Source organism: Natrix helvetica, assembly GCF_964273705.1.
Source record: "Natrix helvetica genome assembly, chromosome: 2".
In the NCBI taxonomy this organism is placed as follows: Eukaryota; Metazoa; Chordata; class Lepidosauria; order Squamata; family Natricidae; genus Natrix; species Natrix helvetica.
In genome coordinates this window covers 187690643-187718504 of record NC_138552.1, presented here as the reverse complement: position 1 = coordinate 187718504, position 27862 = coordinate 187690643, and the positions used below count along the sequence as shown (strand labels likewise).

General features: G+C 39.4%; 1 protein-coding gene across 10 annotated transcripts in view; it reads left to right on the top strand.

Annotated features, from left to right (window-relative positions):
• The window catches only part of FYN (FYN proto-oncogene, Src family tyrosine kinase), a 132764-nt gene that overhangs the window by 60051 nt on the left and 44851 nt on the right, over positions 1-27862 (top strand). For 4 of the 10 annotated variants that reach the window (XM_081941487.1, XM_081941486.1, XM_081941489.1 and 1 more), the window contains one exon: positions 26134-26207. The exons of 1 other annotated variant lie outside the window; for it this stretch is intronic. The gene's annotated coding sequence lies outside the window, so the exon portion shown is untranslated. Of the gene's footprint in view, positions 1-14607; positions 14721-24890; positions 25032-26130; positions 26208-27862 lie in introns of those variants that run through there. 5 more of the 10 variants (XM_081941490.1, XM_081941491.1, XM_081941493.1 and 2 more) reach the window with 3 other exon arrangements.

The following is a 27862-nucleotide window of genomic DNA, read 5'->3' as shown; positions in this document are numbered from 1 at the left end:
ACCACCCAGTCATTCTTGCATTTTGGGTAGCTGAAATAGGTCTTGTAGCTTCAGACACAGAAGCAAATAATCCCTTCCTTGATAAACTGAACAGATTCATTAAGAATACAGCCAAACATTAGCATAGTTTGCTTCAGGCCATGCCAAAAACTTTAAAGGAACTACTGATAGATCTCTAGTAGTTTCCTTGATTTAGAGACATAGGAATGACTTTCCCAAATATTCTAATGATTACATTATTTTAAAGATGACTCGTGAAGTCAGTGCTTTAGCAATCAAAGTAGCAAATCGTTGATAAGATGTAAATTTCCTAGACATACACAAATCATATTCTGTCTCTTTCGGGAGCATGGATCTTGGAAATTGAACCCTAGATCCAAAGGTGTTCCAAGATAATCCTGGAATAGATCCCTTCATAGAATTCTTCAGACTATAAACCAGCAAATTCTGTGAATTCATTACCCTGATCCCTATGGAAAAAGACTTGCCTGAATATCTACATGATGTAAGGGTCTTTAACTTTCCTTTGACCTCTCTGGCAATCTCTCATTTTGTAGCAAGTACAAATGGAAAAGTGTGAAGTCATCATTATAGTTTCCAGTTGACCCAGAAAACCTTGATTCTCATAACTGAAGCAGCTGTGACCATAAAGTTCTCCTTGGGTTCTTCCCATCAGCCCCGACCTCTTTCGACAGGGAGGCCAATTTTATCCAGACCCAAGATGGCTCCCTGGAGAATGAGCATGGCAAACCTCAACTACTTTTTGCATTAATACTACCATTCAGGGCAACCTATTTCCCTTACTCTTGTTTCTGAGGCATTACACATTTAACAGCTTCACCCAAAGCTTGCTTCACCTTTAGGGGACTGGAGACTAAAACATATGAAGAATGGTTGCAGGAACTGGGTATGTCTAGCTTAAGAGAAAGAAGGACTAGGGGAGACATGATAGCAGTGTTCCAATATCTCAGGGGTTGCCACAAAGAAGAGGGAGTCAAACTATTCTCCAAGGCACCTGAGGGTAGAACAAGAAGCAATGGGTGGAAACTAATCAAGGAGAGAAGCAATTTAGAACTGAGGAGAAACTTCCTGACAGTTAGAACAATTAATCAGTGGAACAGCTTGCCTCCAGAAGTTGTGAATGCCCCAATACTGGAAGTCTTTAAGAAGATGTTGGATAGCCATTTGTCTGAAACGGTATAGGGTTTCCGGCCTAGGCAGGGGGTTGGACTAGAAGACCTCCAAGGTCCCTTCCAACTCTACTATTGTATTATTATTGTATTATTCACCTGATGTAATGGGTAGTAAGAATAACCTTGAGGAACAGGAAGAAGATCTGTAACCATAACCAAAACAATAGTCAGAAAAAAGACTGAGGCAGAAATGTATTAGTATTCATAATTTTGATTGCTTAATCTGATGTGCTCAAAAGGCTGACAGTTGACAAGCCCTACAACAAATAATCAGTCATTTGCAGGCTTCCCCAGGGCGCAGTTTGCATTTTGTTGGTGATGCACTGCTCACTACCAACATGGAGGATGCCTTACACCAGGGCTGTCAAACTCATGGCTCGCGGGCCGGATGCATCATTTTATTTATTTTATTTATTTATTTACTAAGCGCTTATAGACCGCCCCCTCTCCCGAAAGGGACTCGGGGCGGTGTACAGTCCATATCAGAAATACATCATGAATAGCTATAAAATTAAACAATTAAAATTATTAAGTAGATAAATAGATAAGAGGAGGATAAAAATGCACTGGCCACGGCCATGCCCTGTTTAGCGAAGGGGGGGGGAAGTTGTGATACATCATGTGACACTGCTGTGATGATGCAAGTTTGATACCCCTACCCTACAATAACAGACTTCTTTTAAAAATGCCATAAAAGTAAAGGTTTCTTTTAAAAATGCCATAAAAGTAAAGGCTTCCCTAGTCCAGTCATGTCTGATTCTACTGTAGGCGCAGTCATCTCTGTTTCTTAGCTGAGGGAGCCAACGTTATCCAAAGACATTTCTGTAGTCATGTGGCCAGCATGATTATATGCCAAGGCATGCAGAACTCTGTTATCTTCTAATTAAATGGTACCTATTTACCTACTCACATTTGTGTTCTTTCAAACTGCTAGGTGGGCAGGAACAGGAGCCCTCTCCATTGTGTGGCACTTGGATCTTGAACCCAGGCTATCAGCTTTCCAGCTGACAAGGATAGCTTCTTATTTCATTGCTGAGCCACCGGACGCCCTAAAAAATGCTATACTCTTATTTTAAAATTGCTTTTCATATCACAGATAAAGGATTTATCGATCTTTCCTCTCTTGGTGAATACAAAGCATTGTTATACTAAGGAAAGAATTGCCTCTGGAGTAATTTGTCTTTACATCTATTTGTATTAATGATATGAAACTCTTTGTAATATTAAAGGTAAAAGTTCCCCTCGCACATATGTACTAGTTGTTCCCGACTCTAGGGGGCGGTGCTCATCTCCATTTCAAAACTGAAGAGCCAGCGCTGTCCGAAGATGTCTCCATGGTCATGTGGCTGGCATGACTAAACTCCAAAAGTGCATGGAACACTATTGCCTTCCCACCAAAGGGGTCCCTATTTTTCTACTTGCATTTTTATATGCTTTCGAACTGTTAGGTTGGCAGAAGCTGGGACAAGTAACAGGAGCTCACTCCATTACACGGCGCTAGGAATTTGAACTCTGAACTGATGGATAAGCTCAACATCTTAGCCACTGAGCCGCCGCATCCCCCCTTTTTTTGTAATATTACTGGACACTTAATTGGCTGAGATGTTGCTCTGTAAAATCATGTAGAGCTACAAAATAAAAGTTTTGGTCCTGCTTACTGGAACAGTAGAAGGAGTACTTCTGTAAATGTCCACAAGGAATAGGAATCAATAGTAAGACTGCATTGTTCCTGCCTTACTTAATTGTTCCATTTTTATTACATTCCGTTCCCCTTCTGTATGCATTACACAATATCTTTCACTCATCCTCCCCCCCCCCCCAATTATCATTCTTGTATATGCATTTCTTTTCATCAACATTTTTCATTAAATCATGTCACAATTTTTAAAATATTTCCTATTGGTTAAATCCACATACTTTTTTGATAGTCTGCAACTCCACACTCAGTGATAGTTGGCTTCTATAATCTCCCTCCTTGTATCTACTTTCCATTCATTCTGTTGGAAGATTAATTTGTCTTTAATTTTTTTTATGCAACTCATACTTTTCTCCCTACAGTCATTCTACTTTTATTCTACTTTCATCTTAATTTTTCCCCTTTCCGCATGGATTTTCTCAGCAGTATACCTTCTTGATGCTGCCAAAAATAGTCATATTCAGAAAGTCCCTGCCCCCTTGCATCTCCACTAATTCTCTCAATTCACTCATAATAAATGCTAATTATTGGAGGTGTCATTTATCTTTTGGTTTAACTAATGTTGAATTACTTCAGGCTTGCAGCAAAGTGACAGAGCTGATACTGTTTTCCTGTGATTTCAAGTATTTTAAATTTTTGCACAAAACTGATAGTGTTTGCTCTGCATCTGTTGCAAAGTTATTTCCCACATAGGTTTTGAATTTTCAGCTATATGTAAACTTAACAGGAATAATTCCTTGCCTGCTTATGGAACAGCTGCAAAGATGATTCTCCTATAAAACACACTGCACAGCTCTGTATCTAAATGAGGGACAGGAATAGAGGCTGTCTAGATGCAGACATATGCGCCAGTCTTGTTACTTCCTCAGTAACTTGATTGCTTTAAACCCCCTGAGTAATTAACATGATTGTTACCCTGTATATGTAGATAATCAATTAAATTGAATGCCACTGGCGTGAAGAAAAGGTCAAAGCAGTTTTTCTGTCTTTCACAAGCCTAAATGGCTTTGCAAAACTAACTTTTTAATGTGCTTGTGTAATGTGATGCTTGAAATCTATATTTGGCTCTTCTGTCTGTTCTTCTAGCTTGATAGTATTAAATCACTTTAACATTTTTACACGTTGCAAAGATTTTGAGGACTGCTTTGATTGAAAAGGGTGTTTGAAAGCTTACAAACAGTAAAGTAGAAATGCAGCTGTTTTTTATTATTATTGTACCTTAAAAAAACACTGCTGCCTATTTCACATCAAGGCGTATGTGACTATCATTTATTTTCTCAGAATATCTCTTCAAACTCCTGGAACCTCAGGCTACAATCAGAATTTTTAACGGCATGTGCAAAGAATATGAGAGGATATATCATAATTCACATTAAGGTAGAATGCTTGTGTTTTGTGATCTTGAAGACAAAGGTTTCATCCAGTAAAGTTTGATTTATTGACAGGTTTTCTTGGCAACATTTGTCACTGCTTCATAAAATTTATTCATTTTCTTCCTTCTTATCTTAATATTACACTTGATCTCCCATCCAGGAATCCTCATAGATCTGTTGGGCTTTGCGTTGCTGTTGCTGTTTTGTGATGATCTTGCAGATCACTTGGACCTACTCTAAAATATAATGCAAGCATTAATAACAGTTTAGTCTAAAATTATACTGTAGTCAAGTTTGGATAATGGACTGTAAAGCATTTTTTCAAGTCAACTTTCTAGTTTCCATTTTGTGCATCTAAGGTATTGTCCTATCCTTATGAAGAACAACTGTTTTAAGACTGGGAATAAAACTAACATGTTAGAGTCTAGGAACTAACATTGTAATTATGGAATATTACCTTCATTAGAAATGTTGCATTTACAAATCACATAATGCAGCATATTATTAAGCTTACATGGGTGCTCTATAATAGCATAATTTTATTTTTATTCTAAATATTATAGGATAAATAAGTATTCATGTATATGAATCCTTGCATAAACTGGAAACAGCAAAATGCCCTACAGGTTCAGGACTCGTTGCGTATCAATATTAAGAAAGGGCTGGGGGATTATGAGGCCCTTATAAAACTCAAAGTGGTATGATTAAAAAAAAAAGACTGGCCAAAAAGCATTGTTCAAGGATTTTCTCTGTCCTACCTTGCTTATTTTTTGGCCAATTTCCCTTTTGTTGCCAGTCTCTGCTACTGATTCTCTCTCTTGCTCTTTGCCTACTTTATTTCACTTTCTTTACGATGGTCCTTCTTGCTCTTTTGTTCACTGAAGCAAGCTTTGCACCGAGGAATGACAATTTTTACAGCCAAATAAGTATGCACCCATCCTGCATTTGTATTAGCTGTGCACTCTTATCACTGCATCTCACTGCACGGCACATTGCTATTAAATCACCTCTGCAAAGAAATCCAAAACAATCTAGCTTCTAATAGTAATGCTCTGCCTTTCCATGCACAAAGCATACACAAGCATAGCTCTTTACAGTATGTGTTTCGTTTTTACTTTATCTTTATAACTCTCCAGCAGAGGTTGCCTCTACTACTTAGCTGGTTACTCTCATTCTGATTATTATAAATTATTCTCATTTTTTAAAAATATGTCATCGATTTCAATGTTTTCTCAGGCAAAATAGGGCAATCCCGGTAATTTTGCAGCAAATTTATTTCTTTGCTATCTATAACTTAAGTGGAGCGCAATGAATCAAAAAGAAACTCTCTCACAAAGCTGGTTGGTGTAATTCATCATTATTGCTACACATCATTATAGTAAAGCAACATGCTGTATCTGCTTCACAAAATTTGCCCAAACTACTTTGGAGCACAGTTCCTTTGAGACCATGTATTTTACACAGGAATAATGACATTTCTACACAGATGTACCCTCTCTGCGGTCTTTTTCTGTCTGTGTGCTGTGACTAAGTTAAATCCGGTATTTCTTTGTGGTTTTCACTTTGCCTCCTGTTCAGAATTGGGTATGTCTAAGTCTACTACAATAACTTAGTTTATCATGCTCAACCATGCATTTAATAGTGGCATTGATTTTTTGCTTCCTTTGTAAACATCCTTGATTTCCTTTTTCCCCCCCTTTTAGCTTCCTTTAATCTGTTCCATACCCAATCAGCACATGCACTTACAAATTCTGTTTGCACTCTCGCTCTGACCTTTCTAAGTTTGTGCTGTGTGCCAGCACAAATCTTTCCTTCCTTGTTCCAGTTTTCCTAAAGCTGTCTCAAAATTAAATTGGAACAAGTTTGCCTTTTTTATTATTATTAAACTGCTTATTGAAAAAGTATACAGGATAATGTAAGTACAATAAAAAGGTACTGGTACTAGTCTGAAAGGAGATATTTTTAAATTAATGCTTGATTGTCAAATTCACAAACTGCTTATTTTTTTCTCTTGCATGGAAAAACTGGATGCAGTTTTTTAAAAGGTGTATACATGATTTGCCTCTCTCAATCTTAGCTCTTTTACATATTTAGCTTCCTCAGATTCAGCTCTTTTTAGTTACTTATTGTCTTCTCACATTTATCTTGTAAAAGCAGATAAATTACCTAATTGTAATAAATATACTGAATAAGATAAATTCTATGATACTTTCAGCATAATATGTATGTATCTGTGCACTCCTGCTAACATATATATTACTACAAGAGTAGTGAGCTATTTATATGGAAGCCTTGTTAGCATCTAGTATGAAATTTATGATGAGAACCTGATTTACAGCTGAAAAGATTTGGAGAGGACCCAAAGCATATTAACTGGTTTAAAATTTGTTTCACTGAGTTTCAGTCTTTATACCCGATATAAAATTAATCCCAACCAACTCAATTTTTGCTAAAATAGAATACTTTTTACATTACAAAATCGCTAGTGTGGATATAATATGGTAATAATTTTACTGTAAAATGTACCATAACCTTCAAAAAAATTAAATATATAAGTCTGCAAGTCATACAATACTAGGAATTCCTTATTAAGATATGTCCAAATACACCTAACCTGTCGAGAAAAATATTTTTCTAGTAGAGTGGAAAGAACAGCAACTATTGAGACACTTCAGTTTTTCATGTGTTTTTTCACATAGTTTGTCAGTATTCATTTCTGTCCATCTGTACAGGTAGTCCTCAATTTATTATCACAATTGAACCCAAAATTTTTGTTGCCAAATGAGTTTTGCCCCATTTTATGACCTTTCTTACCACAGTTGTTAAGTGAATCACTGCAGCTATTAAGTTGCTAAGTGAATCTGGCCTCCCCATTGATTTTGCTCATCAGAAGCTCACAAAAGGTGATCACATGACCCCAGGGTATGGCAATTGTAATAAATATTAGCCCATTCCCAAGTGACCAAATTTTGATCATGAGCATAAGTGTGAAAAAGAAATCACTTTTTCTAGTGCCATTGTAACTTTGAATGGTCACCTAAAGAATCGTTGTAAGTAGAGGATTACCAGTATGCAGAAGGATTTTAAAAGATTACTGCCCAAGGTCAATTAGGTTGGACTAGAAGACCTCCAAAGTTCCTTGCAGCCCTATGATTCTGGGAAAAAAGTGGGTGAGTGAGGTGGAACTCTTTATGTATGCCAGCTTGATGGGACATGATTGAGAACAAGTTCATGCATTCCTACTTTCCAGAAATGGTGGCCAGTTCATGTTTTGGTAAGCTGGAAGTTTGGATGTGCTGTAGGTTGTTAGAAGGAGGAAGTGTGTCTTGCAAACTGGATCACTCCAGCTAATTAAACCAAACTCAATTAGATTTAGCTTCAAACAGTACCTGATTTTATTAGGTTAAATTAATTTCCCCAGTCAACTGGTTCACCCAAGTGGTTGACCAGGGATTAAACATGCTCATCTCCATCTGTGGCAGAGACTACAATTTTCTCTAGGCAGTTTCTGATTATGTGAATGAAGGCAAGTATATGTTTCCCAGAATAATGTTGCAGGATCCAATATGGGTCAGTTACCGGGACCAAAGGTTCTGTCAAGCTTTCAGACTTTTGTTGGAGTAAGCGCTCCAGCACAAGTCCGAAAGCTTGGAAGAGCAAACTTTCTGCTCCCGGTGACCAACCCAGATTGGATCCTTCAGTTTTGGTTATTTCTGCTACACATAAAGTGAAAGGGGGGCAAAACCAGAGGGCTCCCCCCCCCAGTCTGGTGAAAGCAAGAACAGCAAGTAGGAAAGAAGGAAAAATTATTTGGACCTGCTGGGAAGATTTAAAAAACAAAAAAAATCTGACTCAAGTGCATCAATACATAGAAGTCAGGAGGTTGCTGGCATGTCTGCTGGGTCTTTTCCCATGTAAGATTGAGATTATCTTGGCAACGTTTTGGCGAGGTCTCACTTGCCATCCTCAGGCTGGTGTTTTTGGCTTAAAGCGTTGCCGGAGCTTTAAACACAATCCCATCACCACCCTGCACAGATCAACTCTGTAGCCAAGACCTTCATCTCCAGAACCAAATGCCTAGCCGACAAAAGACCACCTGAAAACTGAATTACACACTCTCACAAGCATATTAATCTCTAATGGATTCCAAACAAAAACAATTACCAACCTAATCCAAAGGGAGACTCCCCCCAAAAACCAAGACACAGAACAGGACAACGGCATCACCCTCCTCCCTTACATCAAAGGCACCACAGATAAAATCAGCAAAATTCTCCACAAACACAACATCAAGACAGCCTTCAACACTGACCAAAAAATAGCCAACATCTTAAGAAACCCCAAAAGACAAAATCCAGCTAGAAAACTAAGGAGTCTACGAAATACCATGCAAAATCTGCCCTGCAACATACATAGGACAAACGAACAGGAGAATAAATGCACGCATCGCAGAACACAATAATATATTTTACATACTATATACATACTATATATATATAGTATGTAAAATATAAAATATTATAATATGTAAGGTATAAATGTATTTATGTTTTAATCTTATTTTGTCAGCTTTTATCTCTTATTTCAGTGATGGCGAACCTATGGCACAGGTGGCACGCGGAGCCATTTGTCAGGGCAGCTGAGTTCACCCTTTTTAAAAGCCATTTTTCACCCTCCCCAGGCTCCAGAGGCTTTATAGGAGCCTGGGGAGGGCGAAAAGAGCCTCCCCCGCCCCCCGGAGGCCCGCTGGAGGCTTCATGAGCTTCCCTGAAGCCTCCGGAGCGCAAAAAACGGCCCTATGGGCAAACCGGAAGTTCGGGAATGGACTTCCTGTTTCCTAGGAGGGTCGTTTTGACTGCTCCGAAGGCTTCAGGGAATCCTCTTGAAGGTCCCTGAAGCCTTCGGAGCGCTTAAAAGGACCCTCCGAGCAAACCGGAAGTCCTTCCGGTTTGCTCGGAGGGTCATTTTGACTGCTTCGGAGGCTTCAGGGAAGCCTCCTGAAGGTCCCTGAAGCCTCCGGAGGGCTTCCGGGGGGGTGGGGGGCTGTTTTCGCCCTCCCCATGCTCCTATAAAGCTTCTGGAGCCTGGGGAGGGCGAAAAAAGCATGCAAAAATGGGGGGGTTGCAACTGTAGTGCAGGCATGCGCACTGGGGGATCGCGCATTGCATTATGGGTGCAGCACACCTGCACACGACCCCCCTGTGCTCCCCCCACTTATGGCACGTGAGCCAAAAAAGGTTCGCCATCGCTGTCTTATTTTATCTGTCCTTCCAGCATTTTGAAGAGCCTTAAATTTGCCTCTTAGGAATACTGACATAAAGGGCACACAGTTATTTCACTGTTAGCATACTCAGTGATGTAAAAGTTACAATAACTGTACAAAGATTTTGATCCTGTTTCAGAGACTGGGGAAAGCTTCTTTATTAATATACTGCCGTACATTCGAAAGTAACTACAAGATTTTCACTCAGTATCTAGGTTGCTATATCTTACTAAGATAGCCTGAGCTAGTGTAGCATTTAACGTCCTTCAGCTGTTATTCACTGCCACCATCTTCTTTTCTTCCCTTCAGTCAGGGTGATAGGAACCAGGCCAAAAAATTCACACACAAAACTGCCTGCCGGTTTTTGCTACTTGAGAAATAGGAGAGGATCTTAGGCCATTATCTGATACTCAGTCTAATAAGGTCAAGGCCTATACAGGCAGTCCTTTATTTATGATTGTTCATTGGTTGATTGTTCTACGTTATGACGCTTGCACTTACAACCATCATAGCATCCCCACAGTCGCATGTTCAAATTTTGGATACTTGGCAGACGGTATTTACAAAGTTTGCACTGTCACATAATTGCTATTTATGACTTCCCAGCAGACTTCTGACAAACAAAATAAATGGGGGAAGCCATATTCATTTAGCGACCATGAGATTCACTTTAACAACCATGGCTATAAAGGTCATAAAATCGAGTGTGATCACATCCTCACTTTACGGCAGAAGTTCTGACCCTAATTGTGGCTATAAGTTGAGAACTACCTTTCTATTTGCACATTAAAAATCCGGACATAAAATGGCAATTAACACATTTGTTTAACATTGATTTAGATATATAAGGAATACACAACAGCAATAAAAATGGACAGATGGTAGAGTTCAAGAAAAATGATTAGGATTCACCAGACCAAAAACAACATTGGGACCAATGTAGATTAAGCCTCACAGAAAAATAGATTTGAAGGAAGCCAATTATTTTGTCTTGAGCACATGTGTAATATAATCAAACTCTTAATGCTGTTCTAAGCACTTAATGTACTAGCAGTCTGGATTAGATGAACTCTTTCCTGAGTTTTAAAAGATTTTATACCACAAGATTATTTTCCTTCCCACGTGCTGTTGGATATTACAAAAAGAAAGCCTCTGGCAAACTTGTCCCTTGCTATTTAACTTGAGAAAGAAAGAGTTGACTGTAAGTATGCTGCTGATCTAATGTGGTTCTCTTGATACTCCTAGAAATGCTTGCAATTGAGAAGTCTTGCAGAAGATGTTACAGCAGGGGTGTCCAAACTTGGGAACTTTAAGACTTGTGGACTTCAACTCCCAGAATTCCCCAGCCAGCCATGCTGGCTGGGGAATTCTAGGAGTTGAAGTCCACAAGTCTTAAAGTTCCCAAGTTTGGACACCCCTGTGTTACAGTGAGCGCAACCCTTCTCAAAATATTCAAGCAGCTGTAACCCCTGGAAAGCTCACAGGGCAGCTTCAGAGATTGTCCTCAGCTGCTTGTACATTTGTACATGCACACTTGCTTCCCTGGCATATACATGCAGACAGCTGAGGACAGCCTTTGAAAAGTCTATGGAAGCCTTTAAATAGCTTGGCTGCTCCACACTTTGCAGAGGACTGATTGGACACTTTAGTCATGCTAAATGTCTATGGAGATTCTCAGTCACCCAGGTTATGGTTGTCCCAAAGGTGCTTTTTCAAGAGGCAAATGGACTTTCTTGTTTTTCTTTGAAGACATTTCTTCAGCTCTGACTGAGTGGTGGGAAATGGAAGGATTTATACTCCTTGCAGACAGTTAGTCATTCGCATTCCTTTGAAGAGTCATTGAGACCACTTGGAGGTTATCTGTGTCCTCAGGGTCACCTGAGTAGTGCAAATGGGTGTGGAGCCTTCTTGGAACTGCTGAAAGGGTTAGGGTTAAGTTAGGGCAGTGCTTCTCAATTATTTTCTGTCATGCCCCCCCTAGGAAGAAGAAAACATTTCGCCCCCCCCCCCCGCGCGACTGTAAATAGTATCATTTGTCTATAAAATTGTTATAAGTACACCTCTGCATAACATAGCACACCGGTCTTTCCTCGTCTCCCACCGTAGTCACATGCTTTCTTTCCTCTTTCCCTCTTACTTGTCTATCCTCCCTTCCTCCTTCCCTTCCTTCCTGCCTCCCTTCCAGTTCCCTCCTTCCTCTTTCCCCCTGCCTGCCTGCCTTCTTTCCCTCCTGCTTATCTATGCTTCCTTCCTTCCTTGCACCTCCCTCCCTTCTGCCTGCCTGCCTTCTTTCCTCTTTCCCTATCCTCCTATCCTTCCTTTCTCCCTCTCTCCTTCCCTGCCTCCCTTCCAGTTCCATTCTTCCCTCCTTCCTTCTGCCTCCTTCCTGCCTGCTTGCCTTCTTTCCTCTTTCCCTCCGGCGTGTCTGCTTTTCTTTCCTTCCTTCCACCTCCCTTCTGCCCTTCTTCCCTCCCTCCCTGCCAGCAGCTCCTCCAGCATCCCAGCTGGAAGCAGCAGCACAACAGTCGCCGTTACCAGGGGCGAAGGGGTGGCGGTGGCAAGATCGGGCGACCGCCGCCCCTTTGTCCCTTCCCCAACAGCGGCTGTTGCGGTGGAGCTTCCAGACGGAATGCTGGCGGTGGAGCTGCTAGCGGGGAGGCGAGCTACGCGGTGGCGAAGACGGGCGGTCCCATGCTTCCCTCCCTCCCACCCCCGCCCGAGCAGGCTTCTTGCACAGCTCCAGCCCGCGGCTCCAATGAAAATCCACAGTCCGAAGTGCTGCCACTTCCAGGTGGCATATATTATGCCTCGCCCACGCCTTCGCCGCCGTTGCACCCAGATGGAAAGGGAGCCTTCGCGCCCCCCTTTACGGAGCCTCGCGCCCCCCCAGGGGGGCGCGCCCCACTATTTGAGAACCGCTGAGTTAGGGTTTGCTGTCTTCAAAAGAGGGGCCTTTGTCTTTCAAATGCGGATGGACTGCTGAATCTTGTCCTTATGGGTTTGTTCTCCTATGTTGTGTCATGCATTTATGAAGTTGTTGTTTTGTTTCTCCAATGTACTGCATTGTGCTACATATACCATGTTGCTCCGTTTGTGTCTAGGTGTTTTATCCTTGGGCTGGACAAGCTTCTGCCTTAGTGTATTATTGGGTTTAAAGTGTTGCACGTATGTTGTGTGGGCTGAAGATCCTCCTGAGCTTTAGTCATGCTAAAGATGCTTTACAGAGCCCTCCTTTTATAGGCTTTGCACAGCCATGCTTCACATGGGCAGTAGGTATGTCTCTCCCTCTATCAAAGGAAACATGATGCCCACTCAATTAGAGTTTCTTTGAACCCCCCCAAAGTCTATAGCAATTTTCTCTAAACACATATATATATATATATATGTATTTGTGTTAGAACCCCTGGTATGCCCAAATATGGGAGAGAGCTCACTACTCCCCCTTTCTGTCCTTCGGCTCATTACAGAAGACCATGCAGGCAGAAAACCATATTTTTATTTTTAATGTTGCCTTTTTATATTTGTGTTGTATTTGTGCTGATAAATAAATAAAGGGAGACTAGTATAGATCTATTTCAAGCTTTTTAGCTCTGATCTTTGGAGGGATGATTGGTTTATGGATTGATAAAACATTACATTTATTCACATTCCCTCATATGTGTCTGAGTAGTCATCCCTACACACTGGTATTTCATATAGAAATAAATAAAAGCTTGAATTTTTTTTAAAAAAACCAGTATACTTTAAACAAATCAAAATACTTCCCAGTATTTTTTTTGGCAAACATTCATAATACTTTACCTTGGAGTAACCATTTATGAATAACTATGAGGAGGAAGGCAATTTGGAATTTAGCAAATTTGTTAACTTACATAGGATGGTGTTTGTTTCCTTTTTTTCATGTGTAAATGTACCATGAGCATTACTTTGTAGCATGCAACATAAGGCTAATTTGCTTCAATTGAATCAAAAGAATCCCACATCCTTCCTGTGCCCTTCAAAGAATTATAAAAGCCTATTCAGTAAAAGAACAGATGGACAAGTATGTATCATTTATCATCAGGGATGGCACAATGATACTGAACAAACCAAAGAAAAAAAATGCCTATGCAGAAGAGAAGAAGAGATGGGACACCCTACTTTTTTCCCTTGAAGCAACTGCAGTCTATTATTTTTAATTTAAAAAAGTGTAATGAATAAAATATTATTATGACAGTTACCAAGGAAGAGGGTAACATGTTTCTTTTTGTAAGTTTTAAATGTTTTTTTAAAATACTATCTTGGAGAGGATTTTTTAAAATGTATGTTAAAAATAAAAACAGATTGTAAAATCCAACACTTCAGTGGTTAAATTTTTGCCTGTGCTTAATTGTTTGGGTTTTTTTGAAGGTGTCAACTATAGTGCTGCTTTAAGTTTATGAATCCTTTTGATGTCCAATGTTTCTGTGTAAATATGACATAAAATGTGATCTATTTTCTATACAAATCCTGAAACTAAATAAAGAGAACCCAGTTAAATAAATGAGTCAAGAATATTATACTTGTTTATTTAGTTGTGGAGGAAAAAGCCACACATTTGCATATGGAAGGATTGGAAGGAGAAAATCTTGCACTGATGATGTTACCTAGTTTGGTAATGAAACATCTGCAAGAAAACACCTAAGCTAGGAGAGCACCAAGAACATATACAAAACTGCTGTGGCCTAGAGGTGGAGCTCTCACCTCACAATCAGGAGGTTGTGAGTTTGATCCTAGATAGAGGCAGATGTAGGGTCTCCTGCTTGGGCAGGGGGTTGGGCTAGATGACCTACAAGGTCCCTTTAAACTCTGTTAATCTGTCAAGCCTGGTATATTATATTATTAAAGTGAGATCACATGAAAAGACAACAGATATAAGATCTATGAAACTTGCTGTTCCTTTTTCCCCTCCTCCAGAAGAACGTCTAGTGATACCTGCCATAATTATCTTCCAAAGAAAATTTGTTTTGCTGTTATGTATGGTGTGAAGCAGAGGTGGTATTCAGCCAGTTCAAACCAGTTCGCTCTAACCAGTAGTGGAAATCGCCACCCACCCCAGCTCTGTGCCGTTCTATTTAGGCACGTTTTCAAGCCATGCACACGATCAAAGTGCACGTGTGGAAGACCGAGCACATGTATGGATGGGGCGCGCTCATATTTACGAACCGGTAGGGAAAGTAAGTCAGTACGACTCCTCGTGTGGAGATCTTGGGATTGGGGAAAATGAATAAATTGGAAGTAATTAAAAATAAATATAATGTATCATCTTGGATTTCCCACTAGGCCTTGGCAAAAATGTAGGAGGGTCTTTTCACATTACTGTCACAAAATCAAGGCAATCCTGTTTTATGAAATATTAGAGGGTTTTTTGTACACTATCTGACTTCCAATGATTTGCATGATATACTGCCGTTGATATACTGGAATTGTGCTTATTTAAATAGAGCTGCAGAGAAAACCTTAAAAGTTTCTGCTAGGATTGGATTGTTTGTAATATTTCAAAAGTTACTGTTGGTAGAAGAAATGTACAGCTCAAGCTGTAATGTTAATTTAAAGGAATGATTGCCTTCAGTTTTCAGGAGGAAGACTCAGAATGGCTCTGTGTGATTAAACTGCATGAAGGGATATCAGCATGTTTACAAATTCTGACAAACCCATCCTTGAGAAAGCTTTAATTGAACTTCACATTCAGTCAATACCTTCAGCACATTGGTGTGTGGGTGATACAGAGGGATCCTGATAATGGAATGCCTCTGTATTGATGAATCATTTCATGTGAAACATTTATTTCATTACATGCTGAAGTGTGAATTACATAAAGTTAATGTTTTGCTGGCTCTAGGATCCATCAAATAATTTTTTTTGTTTTTTGCGGCTGATTTAGATCTCAAAGTAAAAATGATCAGCACTACATCATTAGAAATTATGGCAATTTACTATAAAGGAGATGAATTGTTTTAAAAATAGGTTGTCCTTGACTTATGATCTAATCTCCATCATATGTTGTGATGGTCATAAGTCCAGGTACTCCACCTGACCAGACCCAATTTTATGGCCTTTTTTGTGGCAGTCATTAAGCAAATCGATCTATTTCAGTGGGAGTTGTTTGCTGGAAACCAGCAAAAAAAAATCATAAATCTTAATAATGTGACCACAAAATGCTGGAACTGGCCATAAGGTGAGCCAGTTGCCAAGCATGCAAAGTGCAGTCATGTGATCACGGAGGGTGTGTGTGTGTGTGTGTTTGTGTGTATGCATCCATCAGAACTCTGGAACTAGCTGGGGGCGTGGGTCCATGATAATTTGGAACTGTCTCTAAGTGAGGACTATCTAGAATATATTTCTTGCTGCTGCATATATTTATACATGAAGGCATTGTTGGTGTAAGCTATCTGAAAGTTTTATGAATTTTATATGTATGAATCTCAAATAAGAAAGTTGTGGCTGAAATATGTCTCTTGCTAAATTATTTGGTTGCTATAAATGCTATGAATGTAGCATAATTTAGGACAGTGATGGCGAACCTTTTGTGGCTCGCGGGCCATAAGGGGGGAGCGCAGGGGGGTCATGTGCGGGTGTGCCGCACCCATAATACAATGCGCGACCCCCCCAGTGCGCATGCGCACACTACAGGCGCGACCCCCCATTTCTACATGCTTTTTTCACCCTCCCCAGGCTCCAGAGGCTTTATAGGAGCCTGGGAAGGGCGAAAACAGCCTCCCCGCCCCCCTGGACGCCCTCTGGAGGCGTCAGGGAAGCCTCTGGACAGTCCCCGAAGCCTTCAGAGCACTCCGAGCAAACAGGAAGGGTCATTTTGAGCGCTCCGAAGGCTTCAGGGACCGTTAGGAGGCTTCCCTGACGCCTTCGGAGCGTTCAAAATGGCCCTCCAAGCAAACCGGAAGACACTTCCTGTTTGCTCAGAGGGTCGTTTTAAGCGTTCCGAAGGCTTCAGGGACCGTCCGGAGGCTTCCTGACACCTTCGGAGCGCTCAAAACGACCCTCTGAGCAAACAGGAAGTGACTTTAAACAACCACCAAAATTTGGAAAAGTGGGAGGTGAGATGAGAGAATCACTTTTTGTTGCCAAATTAGGTTTATTTGAATAACATTTCTTCTGATTCATTTGTGGGAACAAATCTGAAAAAACAATAAAGTTTTCATTCTAGCTCTTGCTTCCCAATAAAGCCATTATAATATAATGGATATATTATATAATTATAATAATATTATAGACTTTAAAAATGTCACCTGAATAGAGGTGGCATTTTGTACCACATGATACAGAAACCTGTACAATTCAGTAAATAATTTCACATTCCATCTTGTATGCTGGCTGCAATGGAAAAAACTCTCACGCCTAAATTTCTTCTTAAAGGTTCCTATAACCTTGCTTTGCTCATTATTGTATGGAACATTTTAAAATCATAAATTATTTATGTAAAATATACCCTGTGGAAAGGTCAAATAATCTTGAATATCTTTCTTTTGTTTCAATGTGATGTGCTTGTTATCGGAATTTTCAAACTTTGTGGTTCCTGTTTCATGTAAATGATAGTGAGATATTTATCTCTGGCGTTTCTCACTAAATAATCAAGTCTCTGCTAATCTCCAAGAAAAAAGATTTCATTTGATTTCTATGTGCATAATTCAATCATTTTAAAAGATGAAAATCGTGGGGGAAAGCTTTTACGTTGATCTAATTTGCACCTAATTTGCTTACTATGTGGCTTTTCCTGTTGCTTTCTGTTTGGGTCAGGAATACATTCAATACAATACAATACAATACAATACAATACAATACAATACAATACAATACAATACAATAGTAGAGTTGGAAGGGACCTTGGAGGTCTTCTAGTCCAACCCCCTGCCTAGGCAGGAAACCCTATACCCGTGATGGCGAACCTATGGCACGCGTGCCACAAGTGGCACGCGGAGCCATTTGCTGGCCAGCGCGCATGCGCATGCTGGCCAGCTGAGTTCACCTTTTTAAAAGCTATTTTTCGCCTTCCCCAGGCTCCAGAGGCTTTATAGGAGCCTGTGGAGGGCGAAAACAGCCTCCCCCGCCCCCCCGGAGGCTTCAGGGACCGTCCCTGAAGCCTTCGGAATGCTTCAAACCACCCTCCGAGCAAACCGGAAGTGACTTCCGGGTTGCTCGGAGGGTGGTTTTAAGCATTCCGAAGGCTTCAGGGACCGTCCGAGGCTTCCCTGATGACTTCGGAGCGCTTAAAACGACCCTCCAAGCAACCCGGAAGTCACTTCCGTTTTGCTTGGAGGGTGGTTTTAAGCGCTCCGAAGGCTTCAGGGAAGCCTCTGGACAGTCCCTGAAGCCTCCGGAGGGCCTCCGGGGGGTCGGGGGAGGCTCTTTTCGCCCTCCCCAGGCTCCTATAAAGCCCCTGGAGCCTGGGGGGGCAAAAAACATGCGCACTAGGGGGGTCGCACATTGCATTATGGGTGCGGCACGCCCGCACTCGACCCCCCTGCGCTCCCCCCACTTGTGGCACGCGAGCCAAAAAAGGTTCACCATCACTGCCCTATACCATTTCAGACATATGTCTATCCAACATCTTCTTAAAGATTTCCAGTGTTGGGGCATTCACAACTTCTGGAGGCAAGCTGTTCCACTGTTTTGGATTGTTGTTTGGATGAGGACAGGGGTGATTGTTGCTTTGTATTTTTGACTTGAGACATATAATTTATCACCACCAAAGTAATTTAAAGGGCAAAAGGAGTTTTCTACTTACGCAAGCAAGCAACAAAGCAGTCCAAGCAATGTATCTTTAGCCTCACAAAGGACCAAGATTTTTAAATTCAACCTATTGCAATGCCAAGCAGACCGTTATATCTTGATTTTAAGTAGCTAGATATATTCTTCCTGAGAATAAGAAATCAAATCAAAGTCCTGATGATGTATTTATATTTAAGATTCTACCTGGTTTAATTACCATGTAGTACTTTTCAGCTTTATTTATTTATTTATTTATCTATCTATCTATCTATCTATCTATCTATCTATCTATCTATCTATCTATCTATTTATCTATCTATTTATTGAATTTATATTGTTGCCTATTCACCCATGGTGACTCAAAGTGGCTTACAGAATAAAAACCACATTGAAAACAATAAAAACTAACAAAAAGAATCAAATAAATTAATATAGTACAATATAATAAAATCACCTCCCATCCCTTGCTCCAGCAACAGAAGATCACACGAGCCATTTAATGGGCTCTATCCTGCTCTTGGTTCCCTAGGCCCATTGGCAGAACCAGGTCTTCACCGCCTTCCGGAAGTGTGTTAAAGTGGAAGCCATTCTAATCTCTGGGGGAATGATGTTCCAGAGAGAGAGGGAGCCACCACGGAGAAAGCCCTTCTTCTGGGTCCCACCAGATGTATCTCTTCCCGCTCTGATGGGTTGGGTAGATGTGACTGGCAAGAGATGGTTCCTCAGATAGCCTGGTCCCAAGCCATGAAGGGCTTTAAAGGTGACCACCAGCACCTTGAATTGCACCTGGAAGCAAATCAGCAACCAATGCAGCTCCTGCAGGAGAGGTAATACATGTGCACACTGGTGTCTGCACAAAACCATGCAGGCTGCTGCATTTTGCACCAACTAGAGCAGAGGTGGGTTTCTGCTGGCATTACTGCCGATATGGTGCATGTGCGATTTGTTCACGTGCACAGTTGCCTGTGAATAGGTCTCCGCATGCACAGAACATTAAAAAAAAATGTCGTAAGCGGGGAACCGGTTCAGGGCGTGGCGAGCATGCTGTCCTTACCAGTTCTGCAACCCAGTTGCCATTTCCACTACTGGTTCCACCGAACCAGTAGGAACCCACCTCTGAACTGGAGCTTCTGGATGCTCTTCAAGGGCAGCCCCTGACTATTGCAGAAAGTAGTCAAGACGGGAAGTGACTAGGGCATGAATGTGAGTAGGGACTGTTGGTCCAAGAAAGGGCGTAAATGGCGCACAACCCACAGTTGCGCAAAGGCCCTTCTGGCCACGACCACCACCTGCTCTTCAAATAGGAGTTGTGAGTCCAGGAAAACCCCTAGATTACGCACAGGGTCTGTTTGTGGTAGGACCACCCCATCCAAGACCAAAGGTGACAATTCTCCCTGAGCCAACAAACCCCAAACTCAGAGCCACTCAGTCTTGAAAGGGTTTAGTTTCAACCTGTTGCTCCCCATCCAGCCCCTAACCGCCTCCAGGCAGTGCGAGAGGGAGAACACAGTATCATTTAACACACCACGGGCTGAGACATACAGCTGAGTATCATCAGCATATTGGTGATACCTCAGTCCATGGTGATGGATGATCTCACCCAGCGGCTTCATATAAATGTTGAACAGGAATAGAAAGAGTACCACTCCCTGTGGAATCCCATAAAACAGTGGGCGAGGACTGGATCTCTCCCCTCCTATCAACACTGACTGAGAGTGGCTGCAGAGGAAGGAAGTGAACTAGGATTGCACAAGGTCTATACCTTTAAATAAATCTTTTCAAATTTGTGTTGAGTATTGGTGTTTTGAAAATGTTTTCTTAGTTTATCTTGTAAGTGTATTATAGTGTTGTTTGTACACAATGCTTTTTTTAATTATTGTAATATAGTTAAATTAGCTTTATAAAATAAAACAGGAATCTTTGCAGTGAGAAGCAATGTAAACATACTTCTAATTATATATATATATATATATATATATATATATATATATATATATATATATATATATATATATATATATATTAGTGTTGCCACTTACATTTTTATTTATTAAATTTGTTTGCTGCCCATCTCACCACAAGTTCTTCTAAATAATTTTCTTAAAAATAAAGTACTTAACCATACACATATATTTCATTGAAATGTTTTGTATTTAACTTAGCAACTGAAACATGTAACTCAGCTTCTAGATAAAGTTTATTTTTATTTACTTAGATTCTTTTCGGTTTTTTGTAGAAAGAATTATGATAGTTGCTTGCTATTGTATTTGGGGGGATTTATTTCAGAAATAAAAATAACTAATAGCAGGTGCCCCAGGTCAAATAATTCCCATTCCTCCCATCTCAGCCATCATCCATTCATGTCCATCGATAGAATTGTAGCTCCTGATTGTGGTCCTATATTAAAAGAACAAAGCTTATATTGTGTTTTGAAGCACATCAAAGGTGTTTCAGGAAATCTATAGTTTATATAGAGGTTCTGATAGGGTTGCAAACCTCTGGTGGATCCAGTCTCTATCTCCCTCTTTCCCTCCCTCTTTCCCTCCCCCCCTCCCTCCCTCCCTCTCTCTCTCTCCGGGCATAGCAGGAAGGAAAGCCAGGAACACTGTCATTTCCTTGCAAATGTTTGGGGCATTTCATCTCTTGAAAACCCCCAATATTGTCCTCTTCCGCTTTCATACTTCAGTGGCATCCATATAAAGCCCAGAGTGCCTGTTGATTCAATAGAAGTTTGCTCTAATCTAAATTGGTTTTTGGAGATATGAAGTGCTAGATACTAACAGCTAAATTTAGTTGGGAGGAGGGGTGGTAAACCAAGGGAGTGTTGGAGGCCTGAAAACTCTAGCCCTGATTATGAAGAATTGACTTCTAAAATGCAAAGTCAGTGATTATCAATCATATTCTAATGGATGTAGCCTCTTCATTTGTCAGCATTTCAGTTAAAATAAAATATTGCAACATCTGAACTGTAAAACTTCACCATCCTGGAGGCAAATAATGAGGACTTAAATTTAAATCATTGCAAAACAATTTTGTGATTTGACAGCACATACTATACCATTATTTGACAATTTACTATAATACACCAAATATTTCTTGTATAAGATAACTGTAAGGGTAAGGTCAGAAACTGGAGGTTTGTAGGGTGTGAATGAGTGCTAGGGAAATTGTTAGTAGTAGCATGCTTTAACAGTAAGTTTGGCTACCCAGACAAATTTGTAGAAGGCAAATAAAAACATTAACACAAGAGTTTAAATTTTCTTGAGCGTAAAAAAAAGATGATAGCTAAGCTTTTGGACCATTAAATTGGTCTGTTGTAGTGTTTTGAAATAAAATTTTAGTATATTGCAGTAAGATATTGATATCACCCCATTTTTACTGGAATGTTTTTGTTCTTGCCAAGTCTGTAGCTCAAATGTTTGACTTATTTTGTAGCTAGTAATATAAAAGCAAATTATTTTATAAATGGAAATGTTCTTAAATAATACAATACTATTATCCATAGAATAAAGTCAGTCAGCATCATAGTCAGATAAGTTCTTAGGACAGACTAATCTTTTGTAACTGTAACTTATGGCAATCAGCAGATTCTTATATGGCAGAACTATTTCTGGAGAATTTTTAAACAATATCTTGGTCAATTAAATCAGTCATTAATAAATCAGCTATTAAATAGAAAGCAGTAATACATTTCCTGATTATAGGAACATTATTTAAATGTTAAGAAGCATGAACAGATTTCCTGTTATCTCGTGCACACCCCCTGGAAACTGCATTTCTTTCTGTCACTACCAGAATTTTAATCTCATTATTGAGCGAATCACTTTATCTGCAGGACTTCTTTGCTAAATCAACTCGACAGTATCGTTAGCAGTGAAATTTGCCCCTAGGATGACCACTACAGATTTCAGTGTTTCAGAGAAAGCTATGGCTGCCAGTCAATTAAATTAACCACATACTAAAATAAATAACATTTGCATGTTTATTTGCATATGAATAAAACAAAGTCTCTGAAAAGTTAGCATGCAGCATCTCTTGCAGAATATATTCCTGCTAAGATTATGCCTTCTACATGTAGCAAGATGGGCAACATTTTCATTATTGGGAGTTGTATTTTTTTTTTTAAAAAAAGTTGTGAGATGTTGTGGCTGACAGTATCCTGTATCTGGGCTGGGTAGGGCCAGATTCTCAGCCTTTTTTGTATTTTTATTATCCTCAAATAAGAAAATAATCAGTGGTTGGGGAACAGCTTCAAAAATTTTGAAACGATAACTTGGAAGCAGTGGTGGGTTTCAAATTTTTTTAGAACCTCTTCTGTAGGTGTGGCCTTCTTTGTGGGAGTGGCTTGCTGGCCATATGAGCGGGTGGGAGTGGCTTGCCAGCCATGTGACTGGGTGGGCATGGCCAATTTGTAAAATGTGGTGAAACTCACTTAACAACGCTCTTGCTTAGCAACCAAAACATTGGCTCAGAAACTGGCATTTGAAGCACGCAAGTCTTAAAGCTGTCAAGTTACAAGACCTTTGCACCCTAACCCTTTAGAAAAAAACCCGCAGGGGTGTTCAAACTTGACAGCTTTAAGACTTGTAGACTTCAACTCCCAGAATTCCTCCTCTCGCTCTTCATCTTGATGATGTGTGGATGGGCGGGGGTAGGGAGCTGGAACCGGTTCTAAATGGCACTGCAGATTTGTGGAACCTCTTCTATAGAAGAGGTTAGAACTGGCAGGAACCCACGCCTGCTTGGAAGTCTTCAAAATATCAGAGTACATCTTGAGTGCTCCGAAGGATCAAGCTGGCAACAACAGCTAGGAATTACAGGCATCTTCATAAAAAAGAAATAATTGTTAGTAGTTGGAGGTTAACTCCAAAGAGCTCAGTATTATATTACTCATTCCTTTAAATTAAATTACTTTAAATGCTCATTCCTTTAAATTTGTACGCTTCTTTTGGTTAAACAGTAGCCATGAAGGGTCAAAATTCAATTTACAGTATTATCAGAGGTAAAATCCCTTTTCTTGAAGTGACCCCTTGAAATTTATTTGGGCTATATTATGGCAGCCTCTTTTGCCAGGCTGGTGTATCCTTAAACCCTTTTTGCACTTTTTTAATGTTTTGCTTCCTGCCCAACTGTTTTTCTTGCATTCTTTCATTGAGATCCATTTTCAATGCAGGTTATTTTATTTGTTTATGCAGTATAGTGGCAAGAATGGAACTCCTGTGAATATACAAGAATCTGAATGTTCATTTGCTTTTTTGTAATCTGTCTAGTCCTTGGTTAACTACCACTCATTCAGCAACTGTTCAAAGTTACTATTGCACTGAACAAGGAGACTTCTCAAAGTTGCTGCTGTTGCAACATCCTTGAAATAATGTGATTCCAATTTGGGCACTTGGCAACTGGTGCATATTTTTGATAGTCTTGAAGTCACATGATCATCATTTGTAACCTTCACTGACAGCTTCTGAGAAGCTAAGCCAATGAGGAAACAGACAGAAAGTTGCAAATTGTAGTCACATTATATGATTAATGATTGCAACCAGAGTTGCCATAACTGATAGCATAAGTCGATGAGGTCACATGATTTTTTTGTTTTATAATCATGGTGCTTTGCAATATACTTCCCAGTTTCAATCACATTAACGAAGGACTACCTGTATAAGGTATTGCTTTTAGTTTCTAAAACAAATAAAAGCAAATTCTTACTATGGTAAGATAATCAGTAAAAGAAAAGTAGAAATATGTGCAGCAGCATTAAAGGTTTAAATTAAATTTAAAATTGATAAGTATAGCAATAATACTAAAAAGATTGGGGGGAAAACACAGGAAAAAGTTTTGAAATTATGTGATAGACAAAAGAACTTCAACAATGAAAGTAATGAAGAATTCAGTTAAAAAATGATAATGAACACTTAACCAAAACCAGTATATTTTATCCACATTTTTCATCTTGAGACAAGACTTTGACTTGTGATGCAATGTTTGACCTAGTTTTTGGTAATCTTAATGTTCTCCATCCCTTGCCAGGAAAAAGTTCTGGTGAATTTGGAAGACAACTAAATTGTTTTTGTGCCATTTTCATTTCACATAATAAAAGCATTTCTCATTTATGGAAAATTAAAATATAATTAGGAGATTCCTCGGTTTATAAATTAGTTTTTATCTCACATAAGCAAAAATAAAAACAGTCTATGGTTTTGTCTGGTTTTGTTGAGCAGTTATTCTTCTCTTTGCTATTCCACCAATTTAAACCCATTTTCCCCTTGTCTGAAACGGGAACAAAACAAATGAAAAATAATTCCTAATGAAAAAAAAGTGGGGGGGGGGGAATGGAAGAGTCTTTACCACTCATGGAAATAGTTGGCAATGAAGTACTGCACAAATCAAGAAGAGCCAGCCGTGTGGCCTTTTGTTAAGACCATGGAGGTAGGCCGAATGGAGAGGGTTTTTTTTTAATCACGCCTGCTCAAACAGTCACTTTGTGCTAATGTGTTTTCTTGTGGATTTGCCAGGTGACCTCTGATTCTCAGGCACCCAGCCAATTCCACCACAGTAACTGTTCCTTAAACAAGCATTACAAGTGAAGTCAGTTTTTGCTACTGCTTTCCAGATGGAACACTGATCTTCGTGGGGGTTGGGGTTGTTCAGCTTGCGGTGAATATATCCTAAATTTAAACAAACAAAATACCTCAGTGCAAGACTAAAATACTGCTCACAGAACACCAGAACTAAAATGATTGCTTTTGGTGAAGTTTTGCAAGGTACTTTTTGTCTCTGTGTGCGCATCACTCTTTATACTACGGAGTAGTAATTAGCTTTTAGTAAATGTATAATGTATGATCGTTTTGTAAGTAAGGATTTTAAGGTCTGAAGTTAATCCAGTTCACGATATACAATTAGTCCTGAGGTTTACATGCAAAGGAGTAATCATCTGGGCTTGGATTTTTCTCCCAGAGAAAAGGAATGCAGCCAGAGCTGTTCCAACAACATTGTATTCATTGCCAGTAAATATATGTAGGCATGAAGAATCAATTCTAGGACTGACCTGTGTAATGAAGTGATAGAGGCAACAGATCTGTAGCTTTACACAAAAGATAGGCTAGTAAGAAGTGAAAAAAAATAAGATGCATATTTCATATAGTGCCATGTTTTGTGGCTTTTTGTCATTGAATAATCAGGAAATTGATTGTCCTACCAACAATAATTGGTCATTGTTTGCATTTTTAAAGTATATTGGGGTTGATTAAATGCAGCCATAGAAGCTAAGTTCAATATTACAATGGTAATGTCCTAATACATTAACTCACCATTCAGTGTTTTGCATTCATCTCTATTGCTCATTTGTTCTAAACAAGATAGGCGCCAACATGGTCAAATGCTCTGTCTACTATCTAGTGCCACTTTTCTTATCTTCTGAGATATCAGGAATCCACTATCTAGGAGGATACGTCACCTAACTACAACCTCTAGTGAAAAAGAATTGCCCTGACCAAAGATGTGACATAAAAAACTTATTTGTTTCCAGTCGAGCCATGCTCTAAATCACACATAGTTCAATATTCAGAGTGTCTTGGATTTCTGGTCTTGCTTTTAGTTCCTAGTCCTAATTTATTCCTGGGCAATGCCTCCTGTCTTGCCACTGACCATAACTTACTTCCAGCACTGTGAAATCAGTGGTAGGACGTGGCCCCAGATATTTATTCCCACTACCATTTCAACTAAGCTTCCTGGTGAAGAAAGAGTGAAGAATTAGCTTTCTGATTCTGGTATAATTGTATTTAGTAGATAATAAAAAATTAGTACTAAGGAATAAGTTGCTGCAAAATCACATGTCTTTCATTTTTCTTTTCTATTTAAAAGCAGAAAGGGAACTGAAGTTGGTTGGAAGAGCAACATAAAAGCAAAGGAGCAGTGGGTGGAAGCAAAACTCATTCAAGGTGAGCTGAACAAGATTAGCTACATTCTATTAACACCTTCAAGAATTTTCTTTTGGATAATAAGCCAAATGGAGTAGGTACAAATTATTATAATGAACACAAGAAATTATCTTAGAAATAAGAAGAGAGTGCTCTGTTCTCAGCATGCAGAACTGTCCTAATTTTTTTTTAATAATTGAGAGGCTTTCTGATGAAGCTTGTTTTCCTATCATATTACAGCATTTACTTTTTAGGTAGTTGAAATATTACAGTATGTTCTAACATTTCACTGATTTAAGTATTAGAGTGCATACAATTTTGTTGATTTTTATTTGTGTCGTAAAATGCATATGCTGGATCAGAATGCACAGCATTGCCTAAAGCTACACTTATTTCCCCAAACTGCTATTAACAATCTCCAGAGTCCCTATAGGATATCATTTTAATATGTCAGAAAGGATAAATATAAGGGAATTATCATCTTATATTTTATTTAATACATTAAACCATAATTAAATCAAAGTTTAAATCAAATTTAGCTTTTGTTCTTCCCCTTAAACCACTTTTTAAAGTACAGCTGCTGTACAATTCAAAGGTTCAGCAGGGTGCTTACCTGTAAGTTTGAGTTTATGATTAAGTTTATGATTCGTACATTCATTACTATTAATTTCAGTTATGGCTATTCTCTTCATACATCCAAAAGTTATTTTAAAAAAACAGCATCCAGTGTATTATTTGTATATTTATTCCTTTTTAGTGAATTTCAGCATTTGCAGATAAGCACTCTAGATAACAGCAAAGAAGCTAGATTGCATTAATTAATATTGGTATGGATAAATCTTTGATCTATATTAAGTTTTTATATGCAGTATAATGGGGTATGTCTAGTTTAATGAAAAGAAGGACTAGGGGTGACATGAAAGTAGTGTTCCAATATCTCAGAGGCTGCCACAAAGAAGAGGGAGTCAAGCTATTCTCCAAAGCACCTGGGGGTAGAACAAGAAGCAACTAATCAAGGAGAGAAGCAACTTAGAACTGAGGAGAAATTTCCTGACAGAACAATTAATCAGTGGAACAGCTTGCCTCCAGAAGTTGTGAATGCCCCAACACTGGAAGTCTTTAAGAAGATGTTGGATAGCTATTTGTCTGAAACGGTATAGGGTTTGGCACTAGAAGACCTCCAAGGTCCCTTCCAACTCTGCTATTGTATTGTATTGTATTGTATTGTATTGTATTGTATTGTATTGTATTGTATTGTATTGATGGGTGGAAACTAATCAAGGAGAGAAGCAACTTAGAACTGAGGAGAAATTTCCTGACAGTTAGAAAAATTAATGAGAGGAACAACTTTCCTCCAGAAGTTGTGAATGCTCCAACACTGGAAGTCTTTAAGAAGATGTTGGACAACTCATTTGTTTGAAATGATATCGGATTTCCTGCCTGAGCAGAGGGTTCTCCCAAGGTCCCTTCCAACTCTGTTATTCAGTTCTGTTCTATTCACTTTGATAAACAACTTTTGAACTGAGAAAAAATAATTCAGAATATGTGTTTTCATAGTATATGAATTTCTTGCTTATTTGGACAACAGTTTGCTTTTATCACACAGTATTTTGCTTTTAAAGAAAAGAATTATAGTTTTAAAGAAACTATAATTCTCATGTTTCTAAGCATGCCTC